Source organism: Pleurodeles waltl, chromosome 2_2 (genome assembly GCF_031143425.1).
Source record: "Pleurodeles waltl isolate 20211129_DDA chromosome 2_2, aPleWal1.hap1.20221129, whole genome shotgun sequence".
Taxonomy (NCBI): domain Eukaryota; kingdom Metazoa; phylum Chordata; class Amphibia; order Caudata; family Salamandridae; genus Pleurodeles; species Pleurodeles waltl.
In genome coordinates this window covers 332,489,733-332,502,707 of record NC_090439.1, presented here as the reverse complement: position 1 = coordinate 332,502,707, position 12,975 = coordinate 332,489,733, and the positions used below count along the sequence as shown (strand labels likewise).

Genomic DNA, 12,975 nt, shown 5'->3' with positions numbered 1-12,975 from the left:
AAGCAAGAAACTTTTTGGAACTCTTAAAAAAACAAGGAGGTGGTGCTTGATAAAGGAGAAGGGGGATAAGGGGGGTAAAGATAAAGAAAATAATATAGAAAAGGAAAGGAAAACAAATACAAAAATAAAAATAATAGGGGTATGTAACCGGGCGCCTCCTGATGCCGGTTCATATGCAGATAGGACAACCGCCGAGGGATACCCTGGGGGCACCCGAGAAACTCCGGACGTGATGACGTCCAACGCCATCTGTTAGGAAGAAATACCCGACAGAGAAATCGGACGAGGAGACGACGACGCGAGGAGGAGAGAGAGAGACGCTGGATCGACGAGGAGCCGAGAGGAGGAACGTCGCAGGCCGCCGACCGGGAAGGGAAACCCCGCCACGAAGGAAGAGGCATTGCTGAGGAGCGGAAAGCTCAGGGAGCCTCCCGCCCCTGCTCGAGAGAAGTCGGGAGATCACCTGGAAGCCGGCCGCGTCCCTGGAGGGGCGTGGCCAACCAAGGTACGCGCGTACCGACAGTGGGACTGGGGTTCCGGGTGGCTAGCTGGATTACGGGGCGTTAAGGGGAGAGGGCTGATATCCTGCAGAGAAGGGGAGACGGTGTAAATAAGACCGAGACTAACTGACTATAATAGCACAAAGTGCCGCAAACAGGAAGCAGTGGGATAGAATAAAAGGGGAGCACGAAGAGTTCACAAAGAATAAACCACGAAGGAAAAGTAGCCCCCACCTACCTCCACTCTCACAACCCCCCCCCTCCACGCCCTACTAACCTTAATTAACTGTGTTTAATTACTTTTTCCCCCACTTACCTGTTCCTTTCTCATTCTTTGTTTTGGGAAATCCGGTGTCACTGAGAGTCGGGAGAACGAGACCTCTCTCCAAACCGGACCAGGCTATTCCCGGAGCACCACCGAACCCTGAAAAAGAATAAAGGGATTCATATTAATTTCTTTGGAGTCTGACCACAAGACAACTTTGAAAAGTAATATAGTTGTCTAGCGCAAACGAACAGAAATAAACTCACTAACCCCATAAAAGCCGAGTCTGTCGCCTTCTTCCAATATCTCTTCAACTCGGGATAAAGAACCCGTCACAGTGGTGTCAGAAGTGGGATATTGGAACAGGCGACAGGGACTTCTAGACCATGGAAGAAAAGCCAACAATGTCCGATATGATGCAACAGTTGGCCGCAGGACAGAGGCACCTGCAAATAGTGTGGGAAGAGCAACAGAAAGAGGCTAAGTTGGAAAGAGAGACCCTACAAAATGCCCTTAAAAGTCAGGCCACCATCATGGCCAACAACCAGTTGGTTCATGAGACCGCCATCAAAAATCTCACGGATACAATCGCTGCCACCCGAGTACACCCGAATGTGCCCAGTTCGGTCTTAAAACGATATCAAGAAGGTGAAGACCCTGATGCCTTTTTCACCAATTTTGAACGGGTCGCTACTTCCGCTACCTGGCCTCTGGAGCGATGGGGCCAATATATCGCCCCCTTATTAACGGGAACTCTCCAATCTGCTTATCAAGCGGTAAACCCAGGTGGAACAACCCCGTATAGGGATATTAAAAAGAGCATCTTAGAACGGGTGGGTTTTGATTCTGAACATTATCGTGTCCGGTTTAGAAAAGCCAAGTGGGGGCCCTCCGAAAATCCCCGGGCCCTATACTTCCGGATTAAAGATCTGGGTCTCAAATGGTTAGGTCCCATAGGGACTAACCGGGAAGACATCATTGAGATCGTGCTCTTGGAACAATACCTAGACGCTCTACCCCCTTATACGCGCAACTGGATCAAACAACATCCAAACCCAGATACCAATACCACCATCGAGTTAGCCTGTGCCTTTCATCGCTCCCTCGAATTCAAGATCCCACCTCCTCGATCAGCACCTAGTCCCCTGCGTCAGGGTTCTGGGGTATCCTCGTCAGTGGGGCGAAGAATCAATGAGGACATAGGGAAGACACGAGGACTTGAACGGCCATACATACAACAACCTCAGTGTTTTAGCTGCGGAGAATGGGGGCACATAGCTCGCGGTTGCCCCCTGAAAACAGAACCCATGGAAATAGGAGTTACTAGGGGGAGAGTCTTTTATACTGAGAGAAGAGAAACCCCTTATAAAAAGAGACTGGTTATCAATGGGAAAACCACAGTGGCCCTCATCGACTCAGGGTGCAGTCAATCTGTAGTCAGGGCTGGTTTATTCGATAAACCTCACTTCACTTCAGGACTTACGCTATCAATCTGTTGTATCCATGGGGAAACCAGAGAATATCCCCTAATCTGGACAACCCTCACATGGGAAGGAAAAGAAACCCCCATAAGGGTGGGTTTAGTAGAACGGCTAGTTGAAGAAGCCATAATAGGAACTGACTTTTTGGAATTCTCGAAACTCTTGGATAGTGTTCAACAGGTCGAAGAGACGAATACCTGGTGGAAAGACGCTCCCTTTTCCAACATACCTCTGTCACCTCCGAGGGTACGACCTAAACCCTCCCGGAATGAGAAAAGAAAAATTAAGAAAGCCTACACACAAGAGAACTCAAGTCCCGCGAGGGTAATTACAAAGGCTCTTGCCCTCACCACCCTTTCCGGACCTCCCAAAGAGAAGACCCCAGTTTGGTTCATGCCTGGAAGAGTGCACGACCCCGGACCCTCCAGGATAAGGGTCCCTCGTTCACCATAGTTAAGGACCTATTATATCGAGTCACTAACAAAGACCAAGAAGAAAAGAAACAATTGATAGTTCCCGAACCTTATAGGCAACAAGTCCTACACTTAGCGCACAGCCAGCCAGGGGGTGGCCACTATGGAAGGGAGAAAACAGAAGAGTATTTGTTGAGGAAATTCTATTGGCCGGGTTTTTTTTCCCAGAGTAGGAGATTCTGTCAACAGTGTCCTAAATGCCAATTGATTGATCCAGGCTCGCGGAGAAAGGCCCCTTTACAACCCCTTCCCATCATTGATGTTCCCTTCTCCAGAATAGGGATGGATCTGGTTGGGCCCCTTCTGCCCTCTTCTAGAGGCTATCGTTATATATTAGTATTAGTTGATTACGCCACGAGATACCCTGAGGCTATCCCCCTCTCTAGTATTAACACCAAGAGTGTTGCCCACGCCATGATAGGTTTCTTCTCCCGAATCGGGTTTCCTCGGGAAATCTTAACGGACCAAGGTATCCAATTCATGTCCAACTTGATGACACAAATATGTCAGTTATTAGGGATTAAACAATTGCGGACGTCGGTTTATCATCCACAAACCGATGGTTTGGTGGAGAGGTACAACCGTACCCTAAAGACTCTACTAAAGAAATCTATCGCTGAGACAGGTAAAGACTGGGATAGAAAACTTCCCTTAGTATTATACGCAATTAGGACCCATGAACAAGCCTCTACGGGCCATAGTCCGTTTGAGTTGTTGTTTGGGCGACAACCCCGGACCCTACTAGATATGGCCGCTGAAATATGGGAAGAGGAAGAAGGAGAAAAGACCATTCTGAAATATGCCCGTGAGTTAAAAACCCACCTACACACAGTATGGGAAAGCGTAAGGGAACACATGGAGAGGGCCCAAGACAAACAGAAGAGGAATTATGATCGGAATACCCAATTAAGATCTTTTTCCATAGGAGATAAGGTGTTAGTGCTTCTTCCCAGTTCAGACGACAAACTGTTAGCAAAATGGCAGGGACCATACCCCGTAATAGGAATTGTAACCCCCGTAACCTATAAAGTTCAGCTCAAAGATAATCCCAATAGGTCGCAGATCTTCCATGTTAATTTATTAAAGCGATGGGAAGAACCTCTGAGCGACCAGAGACAAGGCTGTCTAGTTAACACCGTTAAGGAATTAGAGATAGGGTGGTGTCCCACTGATCCCCCTGGCGGGAGGGAAGTTCCTACCATAAATGCAGATATCTCAATTCACCAAAATAGACGGTTAAACAAACTCTTCGATAACCATATCCGGGTGTTCTCCTCGATGCCCGGTAGAACACGACTGGTACATCATCAAATCATCACACCACCTGGGAAGATAGTACGATTAAGGCCTTATCGTATCCCTGAAGCTAGGAAAGCCCTGGTAGAAAACAAAATCGAGAAAATGTTAGACCTAGACATCATAGAACCTTCCCAAAGTCCCTGGTGCTCGCCAGTAGTATTGGTGCCCAAACCTGATGGGTCTATACGCTTTTGTATTGACTTTAGACAGGTCAATTCCATATCGCAATTTGATACGTATCCCCTTCCGAGGATAGATGAACTCCTAGAAAAGTTGGGAAAGGCTAAATATATGTCTACCCTCGACTTGACCAAAGGATACTGGCAGATCCCGCTGGCCCCCGAAGACAAAGAAAAAACAGCTTTCTCTACTCCCTCAGGATTGTATCACTTTAATGTTCTCCCTTTCGGGTTACACGGGCACCCGCCACCTTCCAACGTCTCATTGACACTATATTACGACCTCATAACAGATACGCAGCGGCCTATCTGGATGACATCGTTATTTTCAGTGAGACCTGGGAAGACCATTTGGTACACCTAGACTAAATCTTTTCGGCTTTAGGGAAGGCTGGACTGACAGCCAACCCCGCCAAGAGCCGACTGGCCTTTAATGATATCTCCTACCTGGGATATCACATTGGGAAAGGCATACTTCGACCCCAAATGAATAAAATCGAAGCCATCCTGCACACCAATGCTCCCACCACGAAAAAGGAGGTTCGTTCCTTTTTAGGCCTAGTAGGTTACTATCGAAGGTTCATCCCACACTATTCCAGTTTGGCTGCCCCCCTAACCGACCTTTTAAGAAAAGGGCAGCCCAACAATATCACGAAACTAAACCCGACTCAACTTCGTAGTTACCATGCCTTACAAAGGTGTCTCACTACTCAACCGATTTTAAAATGCCCTGAGTTTGAAAAACCCTTTCATCTCCAGACTGATGCCTCCGACGTCGGAGTGGGAGCAGTCCTTTTTCAAAAAGATGAAAACGAAATAAGCCATCCCATCGTCTTCATCAGTCGTAAACTGTTTCCCAGAGAACAGAAGTATCCCATTATAGAGCGGGAGTGTCTTGCCATTAAGTGGGCAATCGAAAGTCTCCAATATTACCTTTTGGGCAGGCCCTTCCTGTTATATACAGACCATGCACCCCTTACCTGGCTCTCAAGATATAAGAATACCAACAGTCGTATATTGAGATGGTTTATAGAGCTCCAACCTTTCTCCTTCCAGGTTTGCCATCTCCCTGGTGACCTTATGGGTCAGGCTGACTATTTATCCCGGTTTCCGGGTCTTGTGGGGCTCGACCAGCCCCATTCATGTGAGGGGATGTGTAACCGGGCGCCTCCTGACGCCGGTTCATATGCAGATAGGACAACCGCCGAGGGATACCCCGGGGGCACCTGAGAAACTCCGGACGTGATGACGTCCAACGCCATCTGTCAGGAAGAAATACCCGACAGAGAAAACGGACGAGGAGACGACGACGCGAGGAGGAGAGAGAGAGACGCTGGATCGACGAGGAGCCGAGAGGAGGAACGCCGCAGGCCGCCGACCGGGAAGGGAAACCCCGCCACGAAGGAAGAGGCATTGCTGAGGAGCGGAAAGCTCAGGGAGCCTCCCGCCCCTGCTCGAGAGAAGTCGGGAGATCACCTGGAAGCCGGCCGCGTCCCTGGAGGGGCGTGGCCAACCAAGGTACGCGCGTACCGACAGTGGGACTGGGGTTCCGGGTGGCTAGCTGGATTACGGGGCGTTAAGGGGAGAGGGCTGAGATCCTGCAGAGAAGGGGAGACGGTGTAAATAAGACCGAGACTAACTGACTATAATAGCACAAAGTGCCGCAAACAGGAAGCAGTGGGATAGAATAAAAGGGGAGCACGAAGAGTTCACAAAGAATAAACCACGAAGGAAAAGTAGCCCCCACCTACCTCCACTCTCACAACCCCCCCCCTCCACGCCCTACTAACCTTAATTAACTGTGTTTAATTACTTTTTCCCCCACTTACCTGTTCCTTTCTCATTCTTTGTTTTGGGAAATCCGGTGTCACTGAGAGTCGGGAGAACGAGACCTCTCTCCAAACCGGACCAGGCTATTCCCGGAGCACCACCGAACCCTGAAAAAGAATAAAGGGATTCATATTAATTTCTTTGGAGTCTGACCACAAGACAACTTTGAAAAGTAATATAGTTGTCTAGCGCAAACGAACAGAAATAAACTCACTAACCCCATAAAAGCCGAGTCTGTCGCCTTCTTCCAATATCTCTTCAACTCGGGATAAAGAACCCGTCACAGTGGTGTCAGAAGTGGGATATTGGAACAGGCGACAGGGACTTCTAGACCATGGAAGAAAAGCCAACAATGTCCGATATGATGCAACAGTTGGCCGCAGGACAGAGGCACCTGCAAATAGTGTGGGAAGAGCAACAGAAAGAGGCTAAGTTGGAAAGAGAGGCCCTACAAAATGCCCTTAAAAGTCAGGCCACCATCATGGCCAACAACCAGTTGGTTCATGAGACCGCCATCAAAAATCTCACGGATACAATCGCTGCCACCCGAGTACACCCGAATGTGCCCAGTTCGGTCTTACAACGATATCAAGAAGGTGAAGACCCTGATGCCTTTTTCACCAATTTTGAACGGGTCGCTACTTCCGCTACCTGGCCTCTGGAGCGATGGGGCCAATATATCGCCCCCTTATTAACGGGAACTCTCCAATCTGCTTATCAAGCGGTAAACCCAGGCGGAACAACCCCGTATAGGGATATTAAAAAGAGCATCTTAGAACGGGTGGGTTTTGATTCTGAACATTATCGTGTCCGGTTTAGAAAAGCCAAGTGGGGGCCCTCCGAAAATCCCCGGGCCCTATACTTCCGGATTAAAGATCTGGGTCTCAAATGGTTAGGTCCCATAGGGACTAACCGGGAAGACATCATTGAGATCGTGCTCTTGGAACAATACCTAGACGCTCTACCCCCTTAAACGCGCAACTGGATCAAACAACATCCAAACCCAGATACCAATACCACCATCGAGTTAGCCTGTGCCTTTCATCGCTCCCTCGAATTCAAGATCCCACCTCCTCGATCAGCACCTAGTCCCCTGCGTCAGGGTTCTGGGGTATCCTCGTCAGTGGGGCGAAGAATCAATGAGGACATAGGGAAGACACGAGGACTTGAACGGCCATACATACAACAACCTCAGTGTTTTAGCTGCGGAGAATGGGGGCACATAGCTCGCGGTTGCCCTCTGAAAACAGAACCCATGGAAATAGGAGTTACTAGGGGGAGAGTCTTTTATACTGGGAGAAGAGAAACCCCTTATAAAAAGAGACTGGTTATCAATGGGAAAACCACAGTGGCCCTCATCGACTCAGGGTGCAGTCAATCTGTAGTCAGGGCTGGTTTATTCGATAAACCTCACTTCACTTCAGGACTTACGCTATCAATCTGTTGTATCCATGGGGAAACCAGAGAATATCCCCTAATCTGGACAACCCTCACATGGGAAGGAAAAGAAACCCCCATAAGGGTGGGTTTAGTAGAACGGCTAGTTGAAGAAGCCATAATAGGAACTGACTTTTTGGAATTCTCGAAACTCTTGGATAGTGTTCAACAGGTCGAAGAGACGAATACCTGGTGGAAAGACGCTCCCTTTTCCAACATACCTCTGTCACCTCCGAGGGTACGACCTAAACCCTCCCGGAATGAGAAAAGAAAAATTAAGAAAGCCTACACACAAGAGAACTCAAGTCCCGCGAGGGTAATTACAAAGGCTCTTGCCCTCACCACCCTTTCCGGACCTCCCAAAGAGAAGACCCCAGTTTGGTTCATGCCTGGAAGAGTGCACGACCCCGGACCCTCCAGGATAAGGGTCCCTCGTTCACCATAGTTAAGGACCTATTATATCGAGTCACTAACAAAGACCAAGAAGAAAAGAAACAATTGATAGTTCCCGAACCTTATAGGCAACAAGTCCTACACTTAGCGCACAGCCAGCCAGGGGGTGGCCACTATGGAAGGGAGAAAACAGAAGAGTATTTGTTGAGGAAATTCTATTGGCCGGGTTTTTTTTCCCAGAGTAGGAGATTCTGTCAACAGTGTCCTAAATGCCAATTGATTGATCCAGGCTCGCGGAGAAAGGCCCCTTTACAACCCCTTCCCATCATTGATGTTCCCTTCTCCAGAATAGGGATGGATCTGGTTGGGCCCCTTCTGCCCTCTTCTAGAGGCTATCGTTATATATTAGTATTAGTTGATTACGCCACGAGATACCCTGAGGCTATCCTCCTCTCTAGTATTAACACCAAGAGTGTTGCCCACGCCATGATAGGTTTCTTCTCCCGAATCGGGTTTCCTCGGGAAATCTTAACGGACCAAGGTATCCAATTCATGTCCAACTTGATGACACAAATATGTCAGTTATTAGGGATTAAACAATTGCGGACGTCGGTTTATCATCCACAAACCGATGGTTTGGTGGAGAGGTACAACCGTACCCTAAAGACTCTACTAAAGAAATCTATCTCTGAGACAGGTAAAGACTGGGATAGAAAACTTCCCTTAGTATTATACGCAATTAGGACCCATGAACAAGCCTCTACGGGCCATAGTCCGTTTGAGTTGTTGTTTGGGCGACAACCCCGGACCCTACTAGATATGGCCGCTGAAATATGGGAAGAGGAAGAAGGAGAAAAGACCATTCTGAAATATGCCCATGAGTTAAAAACCCACCTACACACAGTATGGGAAAGCGTAAGGGAACACATGGAGAGGGCCCAAGACAAACAGAAGAGGAATTATGATCGGAATACCCAATTAAGATCTTTTTCCATAGGAGATAAGGTGTTAGTGCTTCTTCCCAGTTCAGACGACAAACTGTTAGCAAAATGGCAGGGACCATACCCCGTAATAGGAATTGTAACCCCCGTAACCTATAAAGTTCAGCTCAAAGATAATCCCAATAGGTCGCAGATCTTCCATGTTAATTTATTAAAGCGATGGGAAGAACCTCTGAGCGACCAGAGACAAGGCTGTCTAGTTAACACCGTTAAGGAATTAGAGATAGGGTGGTGTCCCACTGATCCCCCTGGCGGGAGGGAAGTTCCTACCATAAATGCAGATATCTCAATTCACCAAAATAGACGGTTAAACAAACTCTTCGATAACCATATCCGGGTGTTCTCCTCGATGCCCGGTAGAACACGACTGGTACATCATCAAATCATCACACCACCTGGGAAGATAGTACGATTAAGGCCTTATCGTATCCCTGAAGCTAGGAAAGCCCTGGTAGAAAACGAAATCGAGAAAATGTTAGACCTAGACATCATAGAACCTTCCCAAAGTCCCTGGTGCTCGCCAGTAGTATTGGTGCCCAAACCTGATGGGTCTATACGCTTTTGTATTGACTTTAGACAGGTCAATTCCATATCGCAATTTGATACGTATCCCCTTCCGAGGATAGATGAACTCCTAGAAAAGTTGGGAAAGGCTAAATATATGTCTACCCTCGACTTGACCAAAGGATACTGGCAGATCCCGCTGGCCCCCGAAGACAAAGAAAAAACAGCTTTCTCTACTCCCTCAGGATTGTATCACTTTAATGTTCTCCCTTTCGGGTTACACGGGCACCCGCCACCTTCCAACGTCTCATAGACACTATATTACGACCTCATAACAGATACGCAGCGGCCTATCTGGATGACATCGTTATTTTCAGTGAGACCTGGGAAGACCATTTGGTACACCTAGACGAAATCTTTTCGGCTTTAGGGAAGGCTGGACTGACAGCCAACCCCGCCAAGAGCCGACTGGCCTTTAATGATATCTCCTACCTGGGATATCACATTGGGAAAGGCATACTTCGACCCCAAATGAATAAAATCGAAGCCATCCTGCACACCAATGCTCCCACCACGAAAAAGGAGGTTCGTTCCTTTTTAGGCCTAGTAGGTTACTATCGAAGGTTCATCCCACACTATTCCAGTTTGGCTGCCCCCCTAACCGACCTTTTAAGAAAAGGGCAGCCCAACAATATCACGAAACTAAACCCGACTCAACTTCGTAGTTACCATGCCTTACAAAGGTGTCTCACTACTCAACCGATTTTAAAATGCCCTGAGTTTGAAAAACCCTTTCATCTCCAGACTGATGCCTCCGACGTCGGAGTGGGAGCAGTCCTTTTTCAAAAAGATGAAAACGAAATAAGCCATCCCATCGTCTTCATCAGTCGTAAACTGTTTCCCAGAGAACAGAAGTATCCCATTATAGAGCGGGAGTGTCTTGCCATTAAGTGGGCAATCGAAAGTCTCCAATATTACCTTTTGGGCAGGCCCTTCCTGTTATATACAGACCATGCACCCCTTACCTGGCTCTCAAGATATAAGAATACCAACAGTCGTATATTGAGATGGTTTATAGAGCTCCAACCTTTCTCCTTCCATGTTTGCCATCTCCCTGGTGACCTTATGGGTCAGGCTGACTATTTATCCCGGTTTCCGGGTCTTGTGGGGCTCGACCAGCCCCATTCATGTGAGGGGATGTGTAACCGGGCGCCTCCTGACGCCGGTTCATATGCAGATAGGACAACCGCCGAGGGATACCCCGGGGGCACCCGAGAAACTCCGGACGTGATGATGTCCAACGCCATCTGTCAGGAAGAAATACCCGACAGAGAAAACGGACGAGGAGACGACGACGCGAGGAGGAGAGAGAGAGACGCTGGATCGACGAGGAGCCGAGAGGAGGAACGCCGCAGGCCGCCGACCGGGAAGGGAAACCCCGCCACGAAGGAAGAGGCATTGCTGAGGAGCGGAAAGCTCAGGGAGCCTCCCGCCCCTGCTCGAGAGAAGTTGGGAGATCACCTGGAAGCCGGCCGCGTCCCTGGAGGGGCGTGGCCAACCAAGGTACGCGCGTACCGACAGTGGGACTGGGGTTCCGGGTGGCTAGCTGGATTACGGGGCGTTAAGGGGAGAGGGCTGAGATCCTGCAGAGAAGGGGAGACGGTGTAAATAAGACCGAGACTAACTGACTATAATAGCACAAAGTGCCGCAAACAGGAAGCAGTGGGATAGAATAAAAGGGGAGCACGAAGAGTTCACAAAGAATAAACCACGAAGGAAAAGTAGCCCCCACCTACCTCCACTCTCACAACCCCCCCCCTCCACACCCTACTAACCTTAATTAACTGCGTTTAATTACTTTTTCCCCCACTTACCTGTTCCTTTCTCATTCTTTGTTTTGGGAAATCCGGTGTCACTGAGAGTCGGGAGAACGAGACCTCTCTCCAAACCGGACCAGGCTATTCCCGGAGCACCACCGAACCCTGAAAAAGAATAAAGGGATTCATATTAATTTCTTTGGAGTCTGACCACAAGACAACTTTGAAAAGTAATATAGTTGTCTAGCGCAAACGAACAGAAATAAACTCACTAACCCCATAAAAGCCGAGTCTGTCGCCTTCTTCCAATATCTCTTCAACTCGGGATAAAGAACCCGTCACAGGGTACAACAAGATGCGGCAACGTATGTATGCACAGCACAGCAGAGCACTCTATGGGATACTCTTTTGTGTGTGATATATTGCCATATTTTGATGTATCATTTTTTTTTACATTGTATGTTGTAGGTCTTCTGCACATGGCATCATAGTGTTTAGTATCCTGTTGCTTGCTTGGAAAATTAGGCTGTAGAAGAGAAATAGGTAGTGGCATGAGGAACAGTGGGGAGGGAAAGGTGGGGGGAGATGATAATGATGACATCGGATAGGGTATATTGTCAACAGGGGATGTTCTCTGTAGGAAGGACTTCCACATCATATAATGTTTTCCAAGCTTCACACATTTCCACATGGTGCAACCTTAGCCTTTGGTGTGAGGCTGATTGGCATTTCAAAGTCAAGCCATTCACTGTATTGAAGATATTCTCCAGCTTGACAGTTCAAATCATTTGTTTCTCTGTCCATACCTTATTTACATTATAGTCTTGACAAAGCCCTAGATGTTATTGGCAAAATATGTATAGTCAACTGTACCACTTTCTTACTATACAAATTCCACAAATACTGCAGTAACTTGGAATTATTCTCCTTCAGGTCTATCTATTCAGGTACAAATTAAACTATTCTTATGTTAACACCATCCTTAATTTATGTGATTTGGTTAAACATTGCTATTATTAATACTATTTCCTACCCTGAAGCAGTAGCAGTCATAGATTGAGAAACACATGTTAGCGTGGATTGCTTCTGGCAGAGATCTACATGAATCTCTCCTGGTAGAGAATTGCAGTTCACTACTGAACCCAGAAATAAAGATGTTTGCTGACTTTCTCTTTGTCTCTGACTGCTGTCTTAGATTTCTTGTTGTGCAACATTCATTGCTGTAAGGCGCACACTTTGCACTGGTGTCAAGCCAAATATTCTCTCCAAGTGCTATGATAGAAATGAATAATTCCCTGATATTGTATTTACAATTATTTAGATTTGAATGCTTTCCTGGAATATTTAAAGTCAATTGCTAATCTTTTACCAGCAGGCTTGTTCTACACCTAAAACTCGGAACCTCCTTCCAGGGTTATGCATAACAGCACCACAGCTCATTGTTTTTCAAAGGAGTACAAGACTCTTGGGTACTGTGGCATGGCTACAAATCACTCACTCTTCCCTTTAACTTAATTTCATTATAGGTGTCTCCTATCCTTTGCCTTCTGGGACTATATTTAAGTTCTGTATTTATTATTATCCCTGTCAAGGCTCAATTTACTCCCCTTAATTTTTTAATCTCTGGGGATATTTTTTTGACTCTGTAGGTAACCCCTGTTTAATATCTGAAGTACTCGGTGGATTACTAGAATGATCTCTGCATTACACTAAAGGAAATGACCAAAAGATAATTTAGAGTTGTTACTCAAGGGTAAACCTTAATGCAAAACATGTCATGCAAAAAATTAAAAGTA

The 12,975-nt window shown here is 47.2% G+C and overlaps 1 long non-coding RNA gene across 1 annotated transcript; it reads right to left on the bottom strand.

The window, feature by feature from the left end:
• Positions 1-822: 822 nt before the first annotated feature.
• Positions 823-11,341, bottom strand: LOC138273281 (uncharacterized). The gene is made up of 3 exons (XR_011200280.1): positions 11,237-11,341; positions 6,027-6,134; positions 823-924 (listed from the first exon to the last, which is right to left on the bottom strand). It is a non-coding gene; the product is annotated as an uncharacterized lncRNA (long non-coding RNA).
• Between the last annotated feature and the right edge of the window lie 1,634 nt (positions 11,342-12,975).